The 19,245-nt window shown below is 42.3% G+C and overlaps 1 protein-coding gene across 6 annotated transcripts in view; it reads right to left on the bottom strand.

Moving 5' to 3' along the window:
* LOC134226281 (uncharacterized) overlaps positions 1-19,245 on the bottom strand; it is a 70,104-nt gene that overhangs the window by 42,632 nt on the left and 8,227 nt on the right. For 3 of the 6 annotated variants that reach the window (XM_062706952.1, XM_062706951.1, XM_062706949.1), the window contains exon 1: positions 4,006-4,522. The exons of 1 other annotated variant lie outside the window; for it this stretch is intronic. The gene's annotated coding sequence lies outside the window, so the exon portion shown is untranslated. Of the gene's footprint in view, positions 1-3,312; positions 4,523-19,245 lie in introns of those variants that run through there. 2 more of the 6 variants (XM_062706948.1, XM_062706947.1) reach the window with 2 other exon arrangements.

Raw genomic sequence — 19,245 nt, forward strand, 5'->3', positions numbered from 1 at the left:
TAACAGGTACAGCAAAACTTCACAAGGACGCCCTTATTCGTACTGACTACTCAGGGAGTAGAAGAAGGTCGAGAAGAACCACCGCTGCCAACTAAAGCGTGAACCGGATACCTGGGATTCCCACAATATCCGCGGTAATAGTAGCAAACGATGCCCTGTACGTATTTAGTTTGCAAATATATAATAGATACAAATGAGGTATCAAAAATATAATACAATTAACTCTCTAATTCCCAAGATCACCTTTAAACGGATGTTTTTAGTTTTTAAATAATTATAATTCATAATTCATTTTATCGACATTGAAGTCAATCAATGTGTATTTTAGAGTAACTTTAGTAACGTTTAGTAACGTTTTATTTTTATATTTTAGTATTCAAATTTGTATTACTTTGATGAGTGATATATTTGTGGTTTAGTATTCTTTCACAATTAATCCGATATCATAAAGAGCTTAGAAGATACATAATACTTTTGGTATGATACAAATTATGTCCAAGTATGACAAATTATTGCAACAAAATTCTAAAAGTTCAAAAACTGAATTTGACAAAAAGGAAGTAAAAATGGTTTTGAGCGAATACGGACATTTGGGTCTTAAAGGGTTAAAGGAAACAATTGGAACTTTCTCACCAGATTCAAGTTTTTTTTCTCCATCAATCAGCTGCACAATTCAGCAGGATACGCCAACAACGACGACCACAGAAACGATTTTTCCGGCGATTTGCAGTAGATGGTAGTATAAGTTAAGGAGTTCGTTTCAAGGGTTTGTCTTTTTTGTCATTTATTGCATAGGGGTCACAATGTACGGCGGTGTGGAATGGAATCAGCAATTGTTTCTCCTTCCGGACGCGAAATACTATTCTTATGCATCACTAAGAGCGAGAAAAAAACCGTAACAGTAAAATCTAGTGTCAACCGTTCGCGGCGAAGCCTACTCGATATCTTTCGCGTAAACGTTGATTGGGCTGTAATTGGCGAATTTGCCCCATATCATCAACACACAGATTCGTTCGCTAATGGGTTTCCACCGCATCACTCGCTTCATCTGCTTGCCCATCACTACGAAACCAACTCCATGCTCTGCTTTTCCGCCGCCGCTGTGATAGATGTTATACTTGAATGCAGTGTTGGTCGTGGGGTCCACGGCTCGGAATTCACATTCTCCGGATCTAGGCCATCGGACTTCTTGAATAGTGGCCACGTCCTTCTGCAGTTCACGAGCCAGAAGGCTCACTCGTCCAGGTTCATTTACCCTAGCAGCACACATATTCCACATAGGTTACTACAACTCATATGTGACCAGATTTAGTCACAATCAAGTTGCTGCAACCAGTTTTGTCGGACTTGTGCTGCTCGGGTAGGGTCCTGACATTCCAGGTACCGAGTTTCCAATCATAGTCCTTATTTCGTTGCCGGGTCGGTTGCCAAAAATAACGTTCTCTTTTTCTTCTATCTTCATTTTTCGTGGTATTTGCGGGGCTTCAGTAAGCTACCTTACCGGGGTCGCTTTACATACATCGCGCAGGTGGGGCTGGGAACAAGAAGGCTTGGCGCACAGCGAGCAAGCTGGATCGATTAGGTGGAGGATTATTTGCGGACCCTCCGCAGACTGCGTGGTTGGCGACGTGTAGCTATGGACCGAGCTGGATGGAAAAGACTTCTAAGCACTGCACAGGCCACTCCGGCCTTAGTCTGATAATAAAAAAAATCTGTAACCTAAGTTAGAAAAATATATTAGCTCTTTTAGTGGAATGTATTCAACCGTCTAAGACGAATTAAGTACTCTCCATTTAATTCCACCAGTTAATTTTCGTTATCTTTGCAGATACGTATTTCGACCACAACTGTGTGGTCGTCTTCAGTGTCTCGTACTTAAGTCGAGTAAGTCGAGTCAAGTACGAGACACTAAAGACGACCACACAGTTGTGGTCGAAATACGTATCTGCAAAGATAACGAAAATTAACTGGTGGAATTAAATGGAGAGTACTTAATTCGTCTTAGACGGTTGAACCTAAGTTAGTTATAGTTTGCTACAAATCAAAGGGGGCGTGTTGGACAGGGGCAGGCACTTTATGCCGTCATACCCTACAAGTGCGATAGACTTGTTTTCATGGCTTTCTATGATTCGAAGAGGTTTTCGGCTCTCTTTTATCGTTGTTCGTTATCTATTGAGAGAGTTGATTCAAAAGTATAAGGTGCCTGCCAGAGTAGACGCGTCTACGCGACACCGCGCGAAAATTGCACGCAAGGGAATAACAATCAAAAATAAGGAGCTGTCAAATCGAATGGACGCTTCGCTTCGCATCGCACTTCGCGTCTACTCTGGCCGCACCCTAAGGTGTCTGCCAGAGTAGACGCGTCTACGCGACGCGGCGCGAAAATTGCACACAAAGGAATAACAATCAATAATAAGGAGCTGTCAAATCGTATGGACGCTTCGCTTCGCACTTCGCGTCTACTCTGGCCGCACCCTAAGATTGCTAATGTCGTTCCTGTTCGCGTGACTAACATCTAGGTTACTTTGACCTGGCAGCCAAAGCACCGGTACTACAAGTGTCAAACCGATGATTGTGATGGAATTAAACATGCACTACAACATGATGCATAAATTATGTCCAATTGAAGCTTGTTGAAGCATAATTTGGCTTAATAATTTAAATGACTACAACGCCACTAGCGTTCTAGTACTTATACTTCTACTATTGAGAGCGATTTCTACAAACTCTGGTCACCGCTCAAGGATGATATGAAATAGTGTTTGTATTGGATCTCTTTGGTATGTTGTATTTAGCACGAGAACGTATGGTAAATAGATCGGGCATAACGGCCAGATTTAAGGCAATAACTCCTAGCAAAGAAAATGTTCAAACGAAGTGTTAGAGGAAGAAAAAGCTAATCAAACACATCAATGCAAAGTAATAGTCTTGGATCCATCATAACATATTGATAAAATATCAACTGATTCACGCTCGAAGCATAGGCATAGCTCGCTGCTCATTCACAAAAGCTATTCTATTTATGTGACGTTGGGGCAATTTCATCAGAAAGGCTTCGGAAGGAAAATGATCTAAATTCTTATAAGATACTATCGCACGTTTCATGGAAGATTTTCAATCTAGAACAAATTATCCGATTATTTTACCAATAATTAAAAATAGGTCATATTCTATAAATATTCATCCATCTCCATCTTCAACTTAGTTTGACGTAATCGCCACAATAGCATCAATAACAAATTTAGTAAAATTTCTCAACAAAACAAATCGCTCATAAATTTTCAATCGCATATTTTCCACATGCTAACTCACCTTAATGTCTCGGTCGGCGTATAGTATCGAGTATCTTTTATCCACATGGCAACTTGGAAACAATCCAAACTGTGTGTATGAGATGCTGCATACCATCATCTAGACCATGGCTCATTCCGTCATTCCATTTAATATGCAAACAAAGCCGAGTCACTCATAGTCCTAGATATCCACTTCCACGATGAAGACTAGCGAATGGCGATGAAGAAAATTCCTACCCAACGATTAATTATCCACTAATGATGTATGCGGTATTTCACTGTTATTGGTATAGCATCCTGCTACTGGCGCACATCCCGTAATGCACAGAAAATAAGATCGCCAGATCGTGCCGAACCACTTTACGCCCTAATATTATTCGCATCGCTTATTTTTCCCCCATCGCTTTTGCAAAACGCTCCTGCGCCATCCGGCACACGGTTTTCTTCCCCATTAGGTTTTAGCATTTTCCATGACTCTTATCGTACCACCATCCTATCCGTATGGCGACTACTATACTGGTGAGAAGACTCGCTTAGAAAACGGCACACAAAGCTTTCATCACTACTCCATCGTATAAATTCGTCGTCCCTCTGCACTAGCCCATTCTATGCCTAGTTCTTCTTGGCCCTTCTGGGGCAGCCGTGATTTTCACTCAACACTTTGCTTTCATTTCTATTGCCACTTGTATAGATAGCACTTTAGAATACTGACCTGGACACTATTCACACTTTGCCCCGGGCTCAAGAGCAGCACTTCAGCGGGTTCACCGAAATAAGTTTTCTCGCTTCTATTCCATCAAACCGCTGCATAAATAGCGCCGCCCACCTCACCGTAGGAACAATAATTTTTCAAACGTTTTCACACTATCCTCAATGAATCACACCAAGGAACGAACAATAAAATCCAAGTGAAAAATCACACCTTTGGATACAAACGGCAGCAAACGGAGCGAAAATTGATTTACTTGCACGGCGGTCGAGTGAAATTTTCGATATGGGACGTGCGCGAAAATTGCGAAAAACAAGGAACGTTACTTTTCCGATGCACTCACTCTCCCGGGGAAATTGGCCTTTGGTCTCTTGGAAAAACAGTTTTCCTCGCATACCACAAGAGCTCCAATCCGGTGAGTTCGATATTTTTGTTATCAGCAGCTAATGTTGTTTGGTCCAGCCAGGAATGTGCGAGAGAGAGAGCAGCTGAGAAGAGCGCACCTAATCGGCCAAACTCAGCCCAGCAGCCTGTTGATGTCGGTGACAAATTCAAGTGTGTGTTGCTTCTTGGCGAAAGCATGCGGCGTTGTATTTTCATAATTCAAGAGCTGTGAGAGATGACATGACAGCAGAGCAGGCGAAGAGTTGAGTTCTTGGACGAAGAAATTGTGTAACATAACTTTATTAGCTGACTCAGGGTTCAACTCAAAGGTCATAGAAGCTTTCATAGAAGCATAAAACTTCTAATGAAATGCATTTCATGAAATTGTGAATATAGGGTTAAAGCAGGCATTTTCGTCTTTTTCGTCATAGTTTTGAAAACCAATAAAAGGAGACACTTTTTGCCAAACTCATCCGTACTAAACCATAAGCTCAGGAGAAACGTTTATAACCGTACGATCCGTCCGCGCCTTCCGAAAGGATTAGCGGATGGTTTTAGCGCCACTCCTAATGGAGACCATCCACCTGTTTTAGGGTTGCTCGGCCTAAGACCTTTCAGGGGAAAGGGTTATTGTTTTCCAATAATGGAAGGAAAGCGCGAAGATCGGCAGGCTACAGGTATTCCAAATAAAAATTACTCCCCCTTCAAAACACAGATCGATCGTTAATCGAAAGAAAGACAACCTAGTCTAAAGCAGAATATCCGCTTACAGTCGTTATCATCATCGGTTGGCTATAAACAGCTCACCCCGATCAGATCTGAAAAAATGGAGAGTGTCCGTTGGTTGGATTCAGGGTCAACCTCCCCAGTAAAACAATCAAAAGAAAATGCTACAAAATAACGAAACCGGGTGACATGGAAACCTCCTCTACATTACCTCTTCTCGTTCCGGCGAACTAAACAAGTCGGATTGTCTGTGGACCCTATTGCTATTTATTCAAACTCATCAAACAATATACATATTCGCAGTTTAATTCATTGCTCTTTATTCTATCGTAGGCCTACATACTATCCATTCAAAACTCTCTCTCTCTCTTCACTTCTTCTGTTCGCTTCTATTCTTTCGTAATCTAATTATCTCCTATCACGTGCTTTTGTGCGGTGGGGCATTCACTTTCAGGGATCGGCTAATAGAAAAATAGCCTCTCACCGCCACGCATCACCAACCAAAATTGGGAGCAGGCAAATCCAAAATATTCTTAGCCAAGCGCGCTTGGCTGGTTTAATTTGCATGCATGCGTTTGTTCTACTCACGGACCATCTGTATTATTGTCGCCGTTGTAGCTCCACGACGGGGACGCTGCTATCGGTCGCTTGCTGGACGATGCTGTTGACCGGTCGAAGAACGGTGCGGTGCCGCAGGCTGCCTGATGAGCGGACGACGCCTACGCACGTGCTCCACGGACGGAGATGGCGACGCTTGCCATGTGCTTACGGGATGGTGGAGAAGGTGACGCTTACCTACGGCTCATCTAACACGATGCCGGTCTCTTACACCGCGGTCGCGGTGCGCGCTCTGTTGCGGTTCCTCCTTCTACGCTACGGTAGTCCTCATGCGCCGACGGCGCCTCGCCAACGAGATGTGGTCTTTACTGCTGCTGCGCTCTCGGTCGTCACCGACAGCGGGAAAACGGTTGCTGTTGCTGACTTACTTTGCCTTCGCCCTGCCTGGGCGCGAAATTGTCGGTCGCTGCCCCTTCCGGCAAAGTGGACCGCCGGGAAACTTCGAAGCTGCAGAGTGGGGTCAGGAGTGGTCACTGGTAAACGGGTGAGGTGACGGGCTTTCAGCACACCGGCCACGATTCTGAAGATTAAACGTGTTCGCCACGCTGTTACAAGCACATTCAAAGCACATTTAAAAGCACGTGATTTACCTGATTGTCGCTCCACACTCGCACATTTTCCTCAACCAGCACAGTTTTTAGCTAAACTAGGAACTAGTGAACGACTGTCTTTGCTATAACTAGGAGACTCGAATTAGTAAATTCAAAGAGGCTACCATGTCACTTGTCTACCTGTAATATCACCTCACGACGCGAAACTAAATCGGACAACTCCTGCCTCTTCCACAATCCAGATCAAAGTGAACGAGTCACAGTCAAGAATCCTCAGATTAAATGTAAGATTGTCCTAATTCTTAGCCTTCGGTTTTGACCTCACGAAGTCCCTAGATCGCATTTCCCCCTCCTAACGATCGAAGTGCAGGAAGCAATTAATCCATTCGGATCGCAGCCTACTTTGCCTGCCGATCTTTCCCGAAAATTATCAAAGAGGCTTTGTTGGGATTTTCCCCAGGTGGATGGTCACTACCCGACCCGTGACGTAATCGCACGCGGTCGCCACATGGTAGGCACGTTGATCTAGAACGTTCTGCGCGTTCTGCGAGCGTGAGAGAATAAAAGAGCTTTTGAAACGCGGTGTACTGGAATGGAATTATTTCATAGCTTTATACTATTTACAGGAAAATATTAATTAAACTACTTTCTATAATTACATGAATTCAAATTGCTTTGTTATAAATATTTACACGACTGTAGCGGACCGAATGGCCGTTACACGTTTTGCTATAGTGGAGTTCTAGCAAATGGACGTTGCTTTTGTTGGTTTTAGCCCCTACGACGATGGACGGAAATACCTGCCGTGTCCCTACCTCAGGATGCAATATTAATATCAGGGTGGCTCAAATTAGTATAGTAGTATACTTCAAATATTTTGATGGGCTTTGGGCGGAATTTCTGCCAAATCGGTCAACATTTGGGCAGTGCTAAACTCACCGAAAAGTTATAAGGGAAGAGGTGGTAAAATGAACAGTTTGCTAAATTAAGATTGAAACACTATTAAGGCGTAGGTATGTTGTTCAAGCATAAGTCTTCCTCGAAATATGATAAGGTACCTGAGCTAATATTTTGTTTTTGAGACCGGACAAATAGCTATTACTATCCAAAATATCAAACGAGGCCGTAAAAATAGGGTCTGATGTAATTTTCAACAATTTCTCCGTAAACTTTAATTCTTAATAAATTCATAACAATATTAGTTCAAACTGCAGCGGCAAATAGGACAACCTTCACAAAGATGATGTAGAGGTAAATAGTAATTTTTTTGGTTTGGAAGGTAAAGTGAGCACTTGTATCGAACTTACAGAAATTTATGATAAAAGTTGAGCAATTGTGAAGCGGAAGTTCAAGAAACAAACCATATCAAACAAACACGATAAAATTTTAACTATCTAAATAAAATTTCAAAACAACTGATATTCCAAATTTTCTTCTTTTTTTTCATTTTGATAATAAAGAGCTATTCAAAAGTTAAACCAAATTTTTCAAAAGGTTCTCGTAATCTTAATTGGCGCATTGATGTTACATGAAGAAGAAGAAGCAGAAAGATGATAATCGAAAAACTTTCCACGGGAAAGCATATGAAGAAGTTTTTAAAACTCTTCTAAAAAAATCTAAAAGCAATTTAATTAAAAACGGTAAGCAGTACGGGGTTGAACTACAGTTGGGAGCGTAATCAGTCAAGCGATAAATCAATTGAAAAAATCGTCAACCGATTTCAAATATGTATTACGAAATTTTTATTGCATTTTATGATGATGATGTCCATTTTAGCAAGGCACCTGCCGATAGCACTGGCAATATATGACAAACGATTTGATCATGATTATATTATTGTTCGTATTTCATCAAAATCCTGTATGAAGGGCCAACAATGGGTGGGGTGGTTCCATAAGCAGAGACACTTACGCGAATTCACGGGATGAATAGAGAATCTCCCTCTAGAAGAAAGTTAGTTAGCCCTCGTTTCCCAGATTGATCCAATAGATGGGGAGAAGAACCCGCCTTTTTATCCACGCGGTGTTAACAATAGGAAGTTGGCGATTCAACTCTTCCTATCCAAATCGCTTCAATCGGGTGCCCTGATGTTTTTTTTTGTTTGTTAATAATCATATGGTTTCAATAATTTGGTAAATATATACATGTTGGATTTCTTATCCAACGCGATATGGGAAGTCTTTCGGATCGCACACTTCAAACACTTGGATTGTTTTTACCGTTTATTGCTTAACGTTCGGAATAAACACTTGCAACAGGACCGTTCCTTTGCCTTCTCCAATCCAAAAACTGTCCTTCTCACCTCGTTTGCCAGCTTTTATAGTTGGGTGGGGTTTCATTGGAGAAGGCAAACCGGCTGGTGTGTGAATGGTTCACAAAATAGTACACCGATAAATTTTTTTGCAAAGTTGCTCAATATTGCGTGATTTGTCGAGAAATCATAAAACTTTTTTTACACGTATTTTCAAATTTTGAACTGAAAACTTTTTTTACACGGAACCCACCCGTGTATAAAAAGAATCGGATGTATAATATATAATGGAATTCTATCACCAAGTTTCAATTTGCATGTCCTGGATGAAAGAGGACCATTCTTCAACACCAGTTAGTTTTGGATTTATGCTGTCTTCAGAGATTGAAAGCCGATTATTCGGAAGATTGTTCATTCTGATTCAAAGATCGAAAAATAGACTTCTTGGTTTCTGAAAAGATGTAATAAAAAGACGGATGGCATCATAGATAATAACACGAGCTTTTTGATTAAAATGAATGTGTATAATAACGATGCCACTAGATGAAGTTAAAAAAGCCGTTAAAGAGCTGAAACACAATAAGGCTGCGGCGAAGGACCAGCTCCCGACTGAACTTCTCAAGCATGGCAGTGAGCAGCTTTATGAAGTTCTGCACCTAATAATGGGAAGACGAGGAAATGCCTGCTAGCTGGTTGGACGGCCTCATTTGCCCTCTCTTTAAGAAAGGACACAGACTGGAGTGCGCCAATTAACGAGGAATAACCCTCCTTAATTCGGCGTACAAAATTATGTCCCGTATTCTGTTCAACATATTGAAACCGCTTGAAGAGTCCTTCGTCGGCGAATGCCGTGCAAGTTTTCGTGAGGGCCGATCAACGACGGGTCAAATTTTTACCCTGAGACAAATCCTTGATAAATTCCGGGAGTACAACTTGCAGACACATCATCTGTTTATTGATTACAAGGCAGCGTACGATTCAGTGGAACGGAATGGATTATGGCAAATTATGCTTGAATATGGTTTTCCGGCGAAACTGATATGGCTGATTCGTATTACATTGGACGGATCGAAATCAAGTGTAAGGGTTGCGGATGAAATATCGACGTCATTTGTTACCTTAGATGGATTAAAGAAGGGTGATGCACTCTCGAGTCTACTGTTCAATATAGCGCTCGAGGGAGCGATTAGGAGAGCTGGTGTGCAAAGAAGCGGTACCATTATCACAAGATCGCATATGCTCTGGGATTTGCTGACAATATCGATATTATCAGGATTGATCGACGTGCCGTGGAAGAGGCTTTTGTGCCTTTTAAGAGGGAGACAGCGAGGATTGGACTCACGATCAATACCAGCAATACGAAGTACATGGTCGCTGGCAATTAAAGTGGGTTTGGTGGTAGCGAAATGGTGCTGGATGGTGAAAAAATTGAAGTGGTAGAAGAATTTGTGTATCTTGGAACATTAGTGACGTGCGATAATGATGTTACCCGCGAGGTGAAAAGGCGTATTGCAGCTGCAAATAGGGCTTATTACGGACTTCGTAACCAGCTGTATACTACTCTGATTCTTCCGGTGGCTTTTTACGGCCATGAGACATGGACGTTAAAGGAGGCTGATCGGAGAGCTTTCGTAGTGTTTGAGCGTAAGGTGCTGCGGACAATACTCGGCGGTAAACAGGAGAACGGTATCTGAATCACGAATTGTACCAGGTGTATAAAGGGCTGGATATTATTAAGCTTATACAACACGGCCGACTACGGTGGGCTGGTCACGTTGTTCGTATGCCGGAAGAACGTCAAGCGAAGATAATATTTAGTAGAGAACCCGGAAGAGCCCGCAGGCTTCGTGGAAGGCCGCGTACACGATGACTTTTTGCAGTTGAAGAGGACCTGAGGGCGTTCAATGTTCAGGGCGACTGGAAGCGATTGGCCCAGGATTGAGTCCACTGGAGAAAGATACTCCATTCGGCGTAGGTTCATCGAAGAGCTGTAGCCCAACAAGTATCAAGTAAGTAAATTAATGATGAAGGATTATTTCCATACTTAAAAAAAGCTCCTGGCTTTTTGGCAGCACGGTGGGCTGGAAGTTCTTGGGTCGAGGGTACATTTCTAACTTGGAATGGATTAGAATTGGATTTAAAATGGATTTGGATTGAACTTGCATTAGGTTTGGATTGGATTTGGAACGGATTTGGATTCAATATTGGATTTTGTTTGAATTAGATTTGGAATGAATTGAAATTGGATTGGATTTCGAATGAATTCGCATTGCATGTGGATTGAATTTAAAAAGGATTTGGATTAAGTTTCGATTGTATTTAGAATGGTTTTAAAATAGAACTTGAGTGGATTTGGAATAGATTAAAATTGCCTTCGGATTGTATTTGGAATGGATTTCATTGCATTTGGATTGGCTTTGAACAAATTTTGGATTGCATTTGGATTAGGTTTGGATTTATTCTATTGAATTAGTAATAGTGTTTCCCGATAACGTTTGACAGTTTTTACAGTTAATTTCGGTAATTTTAGATACTTTGAAACCATTCCTCCTGAACATGTTGGATTTCCAACGTGAGTGTGCAAATTTTTTTCCCATCTCTCGCGTTCCATTTTCGATAACTTTTGAACGTGAGCATCAATACTGATGAAACTTTCCCCATAGATTAAACAAACCTTCCGCAACGATTTATTTATTATCAGACTAAGGCCGGAGTGGCCTGTGCTGCACATAAAAGTCTTCTCCATTCAGCCCGGTCCATGGCTGCACGTCGCAAACCACGCAGTCTGCGGAGGGTCCGCAAATTGTCCTCCACCTGATCGATCCACCTTGCCCGCTGTGCACCTCGCCTTCTTGTTCCCGTCGGATCGTTGTCGAGAACCATTTTCACCGGATTACTGTCCGATATTTTGGCTACGTGCCCGGCCCACCACAGTCTTCCGATTTTCACGGTGTGAACGATGGATGATTCTCCCAACAGCTGATGCAACTCGTGGTTCATTCGCCTCCTCCACGTACCGTCCGCCATCCCCACCCCACCATAGATGGTACGCAACACTTTTCTTTCAAAAACTCCCAGTGCGCGTTGGTCCTCCACGAGCATCGTCCAGGTCTCGTGCCCGTAGAGAACTACCGGCCTTATAAGCGTTTTGTAGATAGTCAGTTTAGTACGGCGGCGAACTCTATTCGATCGGAGCGTCTTACGGAGTCCAAAGTACTTACGATTTCCAGCCACTATGCGCCTTCGAATTTCTCTGCTGGTATCGTTATCGGCGGTCAGTTTATCCGGAAATCCGTTTTCGTGCATTAGCTGCCATAGCTGGTCCCGATCGATTGTATCATATGCGGCTTTGAAGTCGATAAATAGATGATGTGTGGACACGTTGTATTCGCGGCATATCTGCAATACCTGACGTATGGCGAACACCTGGTCTGTGGTAGAGCGTTCACCCATAAATCCCGCCTGGTACTGCCTCACGAACTCTCTTGAAATTGGTGTTAGTCTGCGGCATAAAATTTGGGAGAGTACCTTGTAGGTGGCGTTCAGCAATGTGATTGCGCGGTAGTTGTTACAATCCAGCTTATCGCTCTTTTTGCAGATGGGACACACGACACCTTCCATCCACTCCTGCGGCAGAACCTCATCCTCCCAAACCTTGGTAATCACCCAGTGCAGCGTTCTAGCCAGTGCCTCACCACCGTGTTTAAACAGCTCTCCTGGTAGTTGGTCAACTCCAGGGGCTTTGTTGTTTTTCAGCCGGTCGATCTTCTCCTGGATTTCCTGGAGATTTGGAGCCGGAAGTCGCATGTCCTGCGCGCTCCTAGGTTCATTACCATACCGCCACCGTTGTCTGCCATATCGCGGTGCTCTTCGTAGTGCTGCCGCTACCTTTGGATCACCTCACGCTCGTTTGTAAGAAGGTTCCCGTTCATGTTCTTACACATATCGGGCTGTGGTACGTGGCCCTTACGTGAACGGTTCAACTTCTCATAGAACTTTCGTGCGTTATTAGCGCGGTACAGTTCCTCCGTCTCTTCACGGTCTCGATCTTCCTGCTGGCGCTTTTTCCTCTCCGTTTGTATCGTGCCTCGTTCGCCCTCGTGCGGTGTTGCAGCAATCTCGCCCATGCTGCATTCTTCTCCTCAACTAACTGCTCACATTCGCCGTTATACCAGTCGTTTCTCCGATCCGGAGCCACCGTGCCTGCATGCGCTGCATGCGGTGCTTCCAATGGCGGATCGAATATCTCTCCAGCCATCTTCAAGAGATGCTGCGCCTAGCTGCTCTTCCGTTGGGAGTGCCACTTCCAGCTGCTGCGCGTATTCTTGTGCTAGCCTACCGTATTGTAGCCGCCCAATGTTTAGCCGCGGCGGACGACTCCGACGCGTGTTGATCACCGTCGAGAGTTTTGAGCGCAGGCATACTGCAATGAGGTAGTGGTCGGATTCAATATTTGCACTGCGGTAAGTGCGTACGTTCGTGATGTCGGCGAAGAATTTACCGTCGATTAGAACGTGGTCGATTTGGTTTTCCGTTTCTTGATTAGGTGATTTCCATGTGGTCTTGTGGATATTCTTGCGGGGGAAGAAAGTGCTTCGGACTACCATTCCGCGGGAGGCTGCAAAGTTTATGCATCGTTGGCCGTTGTCGTTCGACACGGTATGCAGACTATCCGGTCCGATGACCGGTCTATACATTTCCTCCCTTCCTACCTGAGCGTTCATGTCACCGATGACGATTTTGACGTCCCGCAATAAGCATCCATCGTATGTCTGCTCCAGCTGTGCGTAGAATGCTTCTTTCTCGTCGTCGGATCTCCCTTCGTGTGGGCAGTGCACGTTGATGATGCTATAGTTGAAGAAACGGCCTTTTATCCTCAGCTTGCACATCCTTGCGTTGATTGGCTTCCGCAACGATGTGATGTATTTTACTTCTCGGTACGGCCACCAGAGGCGCCGCAGTAATTGGAAAGAAACGGCCAAACACTAAGTGGATCAAGCTTTACTCCTGGACGGCTGCGAAACTGATCAACCAGACCATATAGACTACAGGACTATTCACGACTTCCAAGCTTGCGATTATTGCCAGGTGAACGATGCTATTTCTCTCATCAGATGGGATACTAAGCTTATGAAAGGAACAGTGGATGAAATGCTTTCGATTTTTTACGATAGTCTCAACGCAGTCATATACAATCACGTGCCAAGGAAAGTTCTGATGTCGAATCCTGTTTCCAAGAAACCAGAGTTAAGAAATCTTCGAAATAGTCTGAGGAAAGCCCGCAAACGATTTTATCGCTAAGATCCAATAACGACAGAGAGATCGTTCGGGATATTGAAATTTCATATAAATCGCTATTATCATCGTCCTACTACAGGTACATCGATGAGATACAACAGAAGGTTAAGCAAGACCCGTCATTTTTTTTTTTGGATTCGTGAGCTAACGAAAGTCGACTAGCCGGATTCCATCTAATATATGCTATAGTTCAACCACGGCCAAAACTACTTCTGAAGCAGCTGATCTCTTTGCCGATTTTTTTTTTTTTTTGAAAATGTGTATAGCAAAGCGTCGCCAGTTCAACGTAGAAACTTTTTACACATGTTCCCAACTGCGATATTTTTGTGCCTGCTATTCATTTTACAACGAATGAAGTACTGGAAGCACTGTGTAATCTCGACGCCGACAAAGGCGCTGGTACAGATGGTATTCCGCCACTCTTCCTCAACACTTCAACACTTGCCCTTCCGATTACAAAAACTTTGATCGTTCGATACGCGATAAATCATTTCAGGCTGCATGGAAATCCGCAAGAATCACGCCGATCTACAAATCTGGGAATCGTAACAACGTATGCAACTACAGAGAAGTCTCTATTCTGAGCTGCTTAAGTAAAGTTTTTGAAAATTTGGTACACAAAGCTTTGTATGATGCAGCGTATCCGTTAATTTCAAACACCCAGCATGGATTCATGAAACATCGATCAACTTCTACCAATTTGATGAGCTACATCGCCGCGTTGTCACGAGAAGTTAAAGCACGACGTCAGGTAGATGCAGTATAGATAGACTCATGGGCGTAGCCAGGATTTCGAGAAAGGGGGGCAACTTTGTTGGTCTTCTAAATCGTAGTTTTATAGTAGTTTTATAAAAACACATGAATATTAACACATGAAATTAAATCGAAACAATAATGGATTTAAAAATGCGTGATTTATTGCTCATCAGATATTTTTAAATAAAGTGAGAAACATATTAACGAACTTAGTATTCAGAAAGAATATAAAATCGACTATAACAATTATTATAAAAATCCTGCATTCTTCCATAAGTTTAAGAAAACTAGAACCATGCATCTGACTTTCAAAACAAATCCTCTCTGAAATAATATTTATCCCTAGCCAAGGTCACGGGGGTTGACGGTACTGAAGATAATATTCATCTGTGTATTATATCACATTTGGAGCACTTCAGTGCGCCTCTAACGATTCACAGTGGATCGGCTGCTTTGCAGACTGAGCCCCTGATCGTATTTGTCCCGGCATACTTATCAGGTATAGCTCTTTACATGGAGGATCCGCTAGGGCTCATTAGCACTCTCCAAGGGGTCGGGAAATTAATCAATTTCTCGTCAACTGGAAGTAGCGAAGCCAACGCGTGGCCATAGGTAGGATAGGATAGGTTGTAATACAGATTGAAATTGAGAAGCCATGAATCACAATAGATCATTCTTGTATTTTAGAGACATTCAATTTTCAAAATGTTTTCAATTGGGAGTTTAGACTTATCAGGTTTTACATCAGGTTGAAAAATTCAAAATAGTAATGTCGATGCATTATGCAATTAAATGAATAGAAAATAGCTTAATGATAGGAATCCGAATTTATGTTTCTCCATTACAATGAATATTTCTTGCATAAACTTTGTATTGGTTCTGATGACAATTCTTAACATCATAGCAAACCAGACATCAGCCAAGAAAAAACGTAGGATTAAAAAATTAGATTGATCATAAAATGAAATAATAATATTGAACATTTTAGATTCAGTTATTAAACAGAATTTTTTTTAAATTTTTGTTTGAGAAATTGTTTAGAGTAGCCAAGGTAGAAGATTACTGTACTATTGGATAGAGAAATATTGAATTGAAATTCTGAGATGGAAGAAAGACAGAATTAAAAGAGTAGAGATTGAAATATAAAAAAGAAAAAGAGATTGATAAAAAGGAGAAAGCAGATATTGATAGATAGAGGAAGGACATAGGATTTGTAAGTAAATACTCAACAATTCTTTTGTAGTCTTATACATACTGTATCTAACAATGACTAAAACACTAATAAGACAAAGTTATATAAGACGTTTATGTTGAAACATAACAGAAAACCGAGAACAACACAATGACAATAATAGATCTCAAATATAGAAGACAAGTAGTGTTTTACATTAATTATAAAATTCACAATAATAGAAATAATCAACGCCTAATTTACATTTTGACTAGACTTTGTCCTATGTGACTGTCTTGACTGACAAAACCACATTCCTGAAAGTTTTCAAGAAGATTATGTTAGCTGATTCCCACAGTCCGGTGTTCATTTGGTCAAAGTAGACTAGTTCTTTCGGTATAATCACTTGTCAATTTTCAAAAACCCACCCCGATCATAGCAATTCAAAGGGGCAAAAAAAATCCTCTCTGAAATAATATCTATATATATAGCGATTTTTCTGGAAACCCTATATCGAACATGGTCACCCTAATAAAAAAATAAAAAAATACGGGTCTAATTATTTTCGATGAAGAACATACCAAGCGATTTTGAGCAAAATTGGACAACTTTTTTTTCAACTCTATTCTTTTCCCGTGGAATCGCTGTATATACAGGGGATGGACAAAATAATTAGGATAGGCAAATTTTAGGTAAAATTAGATGAGTTGTAACTACCTAAATTATCATCCGATTTTGACAATTCAGGCATGCCCGAACTAGAAAATTAATGCAGTTTGACGGTATGTCCATGGAACCGACTATGGCCACCGGATTCCGGAGATATTCCGGATTTTTCGGAGGTAGGTTCAAAACCGTAAATTTGAGGTGGATATTAGGAGAAGTTGTGGTTAAAAATTGAACAATATTAGTAACCACAAATGAAGTAGGGCTCTTGCTGATTGGAACCATACATTGAGATTTGGAATCGGACCAGAATCAAGTGAGATATGGCCATTTCTTTAAAATCGGTTCCGATCGATACTTATCAAAGGGGTCAGGCCACAATTTCATTTGAATCTCGCTTTTTGATAGATCGACCACTATGATTTTATTCTAGAAGGGCTCTAATGTGTCCAGAATGAAAAACCAATTGAATAAACGAATCCTGGAGTCGCTGGGATGTCCCCGGGGAACCTGTGAATGGGGACATTTAAGTTTTAGCACCAAAATCAGTCATTCGACGGCTCTTTTTTCATGGTTTTTGATCAGGAAGCGAAGTATGAATAGAAAATGGTCCAATGACGGCTCTGACCGCTTCCAGGATCTACAGATTGGCCCCGGGGAACCCGTGGAAGGGGACATTTTAGTTTTACCACCAAAACCAGTCATTCGACGGCTCTTTTTTCATGGTTTTCGATCAGGAAGCTAAGTATGTATATAAAATGGTCCATTGATGACTCTGACCGCTTCCAGGATCTACGGATTGGCCCCGGGGAACCTGTGGAAGGGGACATTTTAGTTTTACCACCAAAACCAGTAATTCGACGGCTTTTTTTTATGGTTTTCGATCAGGAAGCGAAGTATCAATATAAAGTGGTCCATTGACGGTTCTGATTGCTTCCAGGACCTACTGCTTGCCTCCGAGGAACCTGTGGAAGAGGACATTTAATTTTTAGCACCAAAACCAGTCATTCCACGGCTCTTTTTTCCGGGGAACCTGTTGAAGGGGATATTTTAGTTTTAGCATCAAACCCAGTCATTCGAAGGCTCTTTTTTCATGAATTTCGACCAGGAAGCGAAATATGAATTAAAAATGACCATTGACGGCTCTGACCGGTTCCAGGACCTACTGATTGCCTTCGAGGATTCTGTGAATGAGGACATTTTAGTTTTAGCACTAAAACCAGCCATTCGATTTTTGATCTGGAAGCGAAGTATGAATGTAAAATGATCCATTGACGGCTCTGACCGCTTCCAAGACCCACGGATTGCTCCTGGAGAATCTGTGTAAGGGGACATTTTAGTTTAGGCATCATAACCAGTCATTCGACGTCTCTTTTCTAGTGGTTTAGATTAGGAATCGAGAAATGAATATAAAAGGGAGCATTGTGCGCTCTGACCGCTTTCTGGACCTACGGATAGCTCACGGGGAACCTGCCTACTTCATACTTCGCTTCCTGATCCAAAGCCAAGAAATGGTCCATTTCTTGTTCATACTTCACATTCTGATTGAAATCCATGAAAAAAGAGCCGTCCAATGATTGGTTTTTGTGATAAAACTAAAATGTCCCCTTCCACAGTTCCCCGGGGGCAATCCGTAAGTCCTAGAAGCGGTCAGATCCATTAATGGTCCAATTTATACTCATACTTCGCTTTCTGATCAAAAATCACGAAAAAAGCCGTCGAGATATTGATTTTGGTGCTGCAACTTGAATGTTCCTTTCTACTGGTTTTCCGGGGGGAAATTGTAGGTCCTGAGAGCGGTCAGAGTCATCAATGGTCAATTTTATATTAATACTTTGCTTATATTGAAGAAGAGCTGTCGAATGATTGATTTTGGTGTAAAAACTAAAATGTCCCCTTCCACAGGTTCCTCGTGGGCAACCAGTAGGTCCTGGAAGCGGTCAAAGCTGTCAATGGTCCTTTTATATTTATACTTAAGAGCCGTCGAATAACTAATTTTAGTGCTAAAACTTATATGTTCCCTTCCACAGGTTCCCTGGGGGCAATCCTTGGGTCCTGGAAGCGGTCAGAGCCGTCAATGATCCATTTTATTTTCGTACTTCGCTTCCTGATCGATAACCATGAATGAAGAGCTGTCGAATGGCTGGTTTTGGTGCTAAAACTAAAATGTCCCCTTCCACAGGTTCCTCGGGGCCAATCCGTAGATCCTGGAATCGGTCAGAGCCGACAATGGACCATTTTATATTCATACTTCGCTTCCTGATCGAAAACCATGAAAAAAGAGCCGACGAACGACTGGTTTTGGTGGTAAAACTAAAATGTCCACTTCCACAGGTTCCCCGGGGCCAATCCGTAGGTCCTGGAAGCGATCAGAACCGTAAATTGATTATTTTATATTCATACTTCGCTTCCTGATCGAAAACCTTGAAAAAAGAGCCGTCGAACGACTGGTTTTGATGGTAAAACTAAAATTTCTCCTTCAACAGCTTCCCCGGGGCTAATCCGTAGATCCTGGAAGCGGTCAGAGTCATCAATGGACCATTTTATATTCATACTTCGCTTCCTGATCGAAAACCATGAAAAAAGAGCCGTCGAATGACTGGTTTTGGTGGTAAAACTAAAATGTCCCCAACAGGTTCCCCGAGGCCAATCCGTAGATCCTGGAAGCCGTCAGAGCCGCCAATGGACCATTTTCTAATCATACTTCGTTTCCTGATCGAAAACCATGAAAAAGGAGCCGTCGAATGTCTGATTTTGGTGCTAAAACTTAAATGTCCCCATTCACAGGTTCCCCGGGGACATCCCAGCGACTCCAGGATCCG

This window comes from Armigeres subalbatus, chromosome 3 (assembly GCF_024139115.2).
Source record: "Armigeres subalbatus isolate Guangzhou_Male chromosome 3, GZ_Asu_2, whole genome shotgun sequence".
Classification (NCBI taxonomy): Eukaryota; Metazoa; Arthropoda; class Insecta; order Diptera; family Culicidae; genus Armigeres; species Armigeres subalbatus.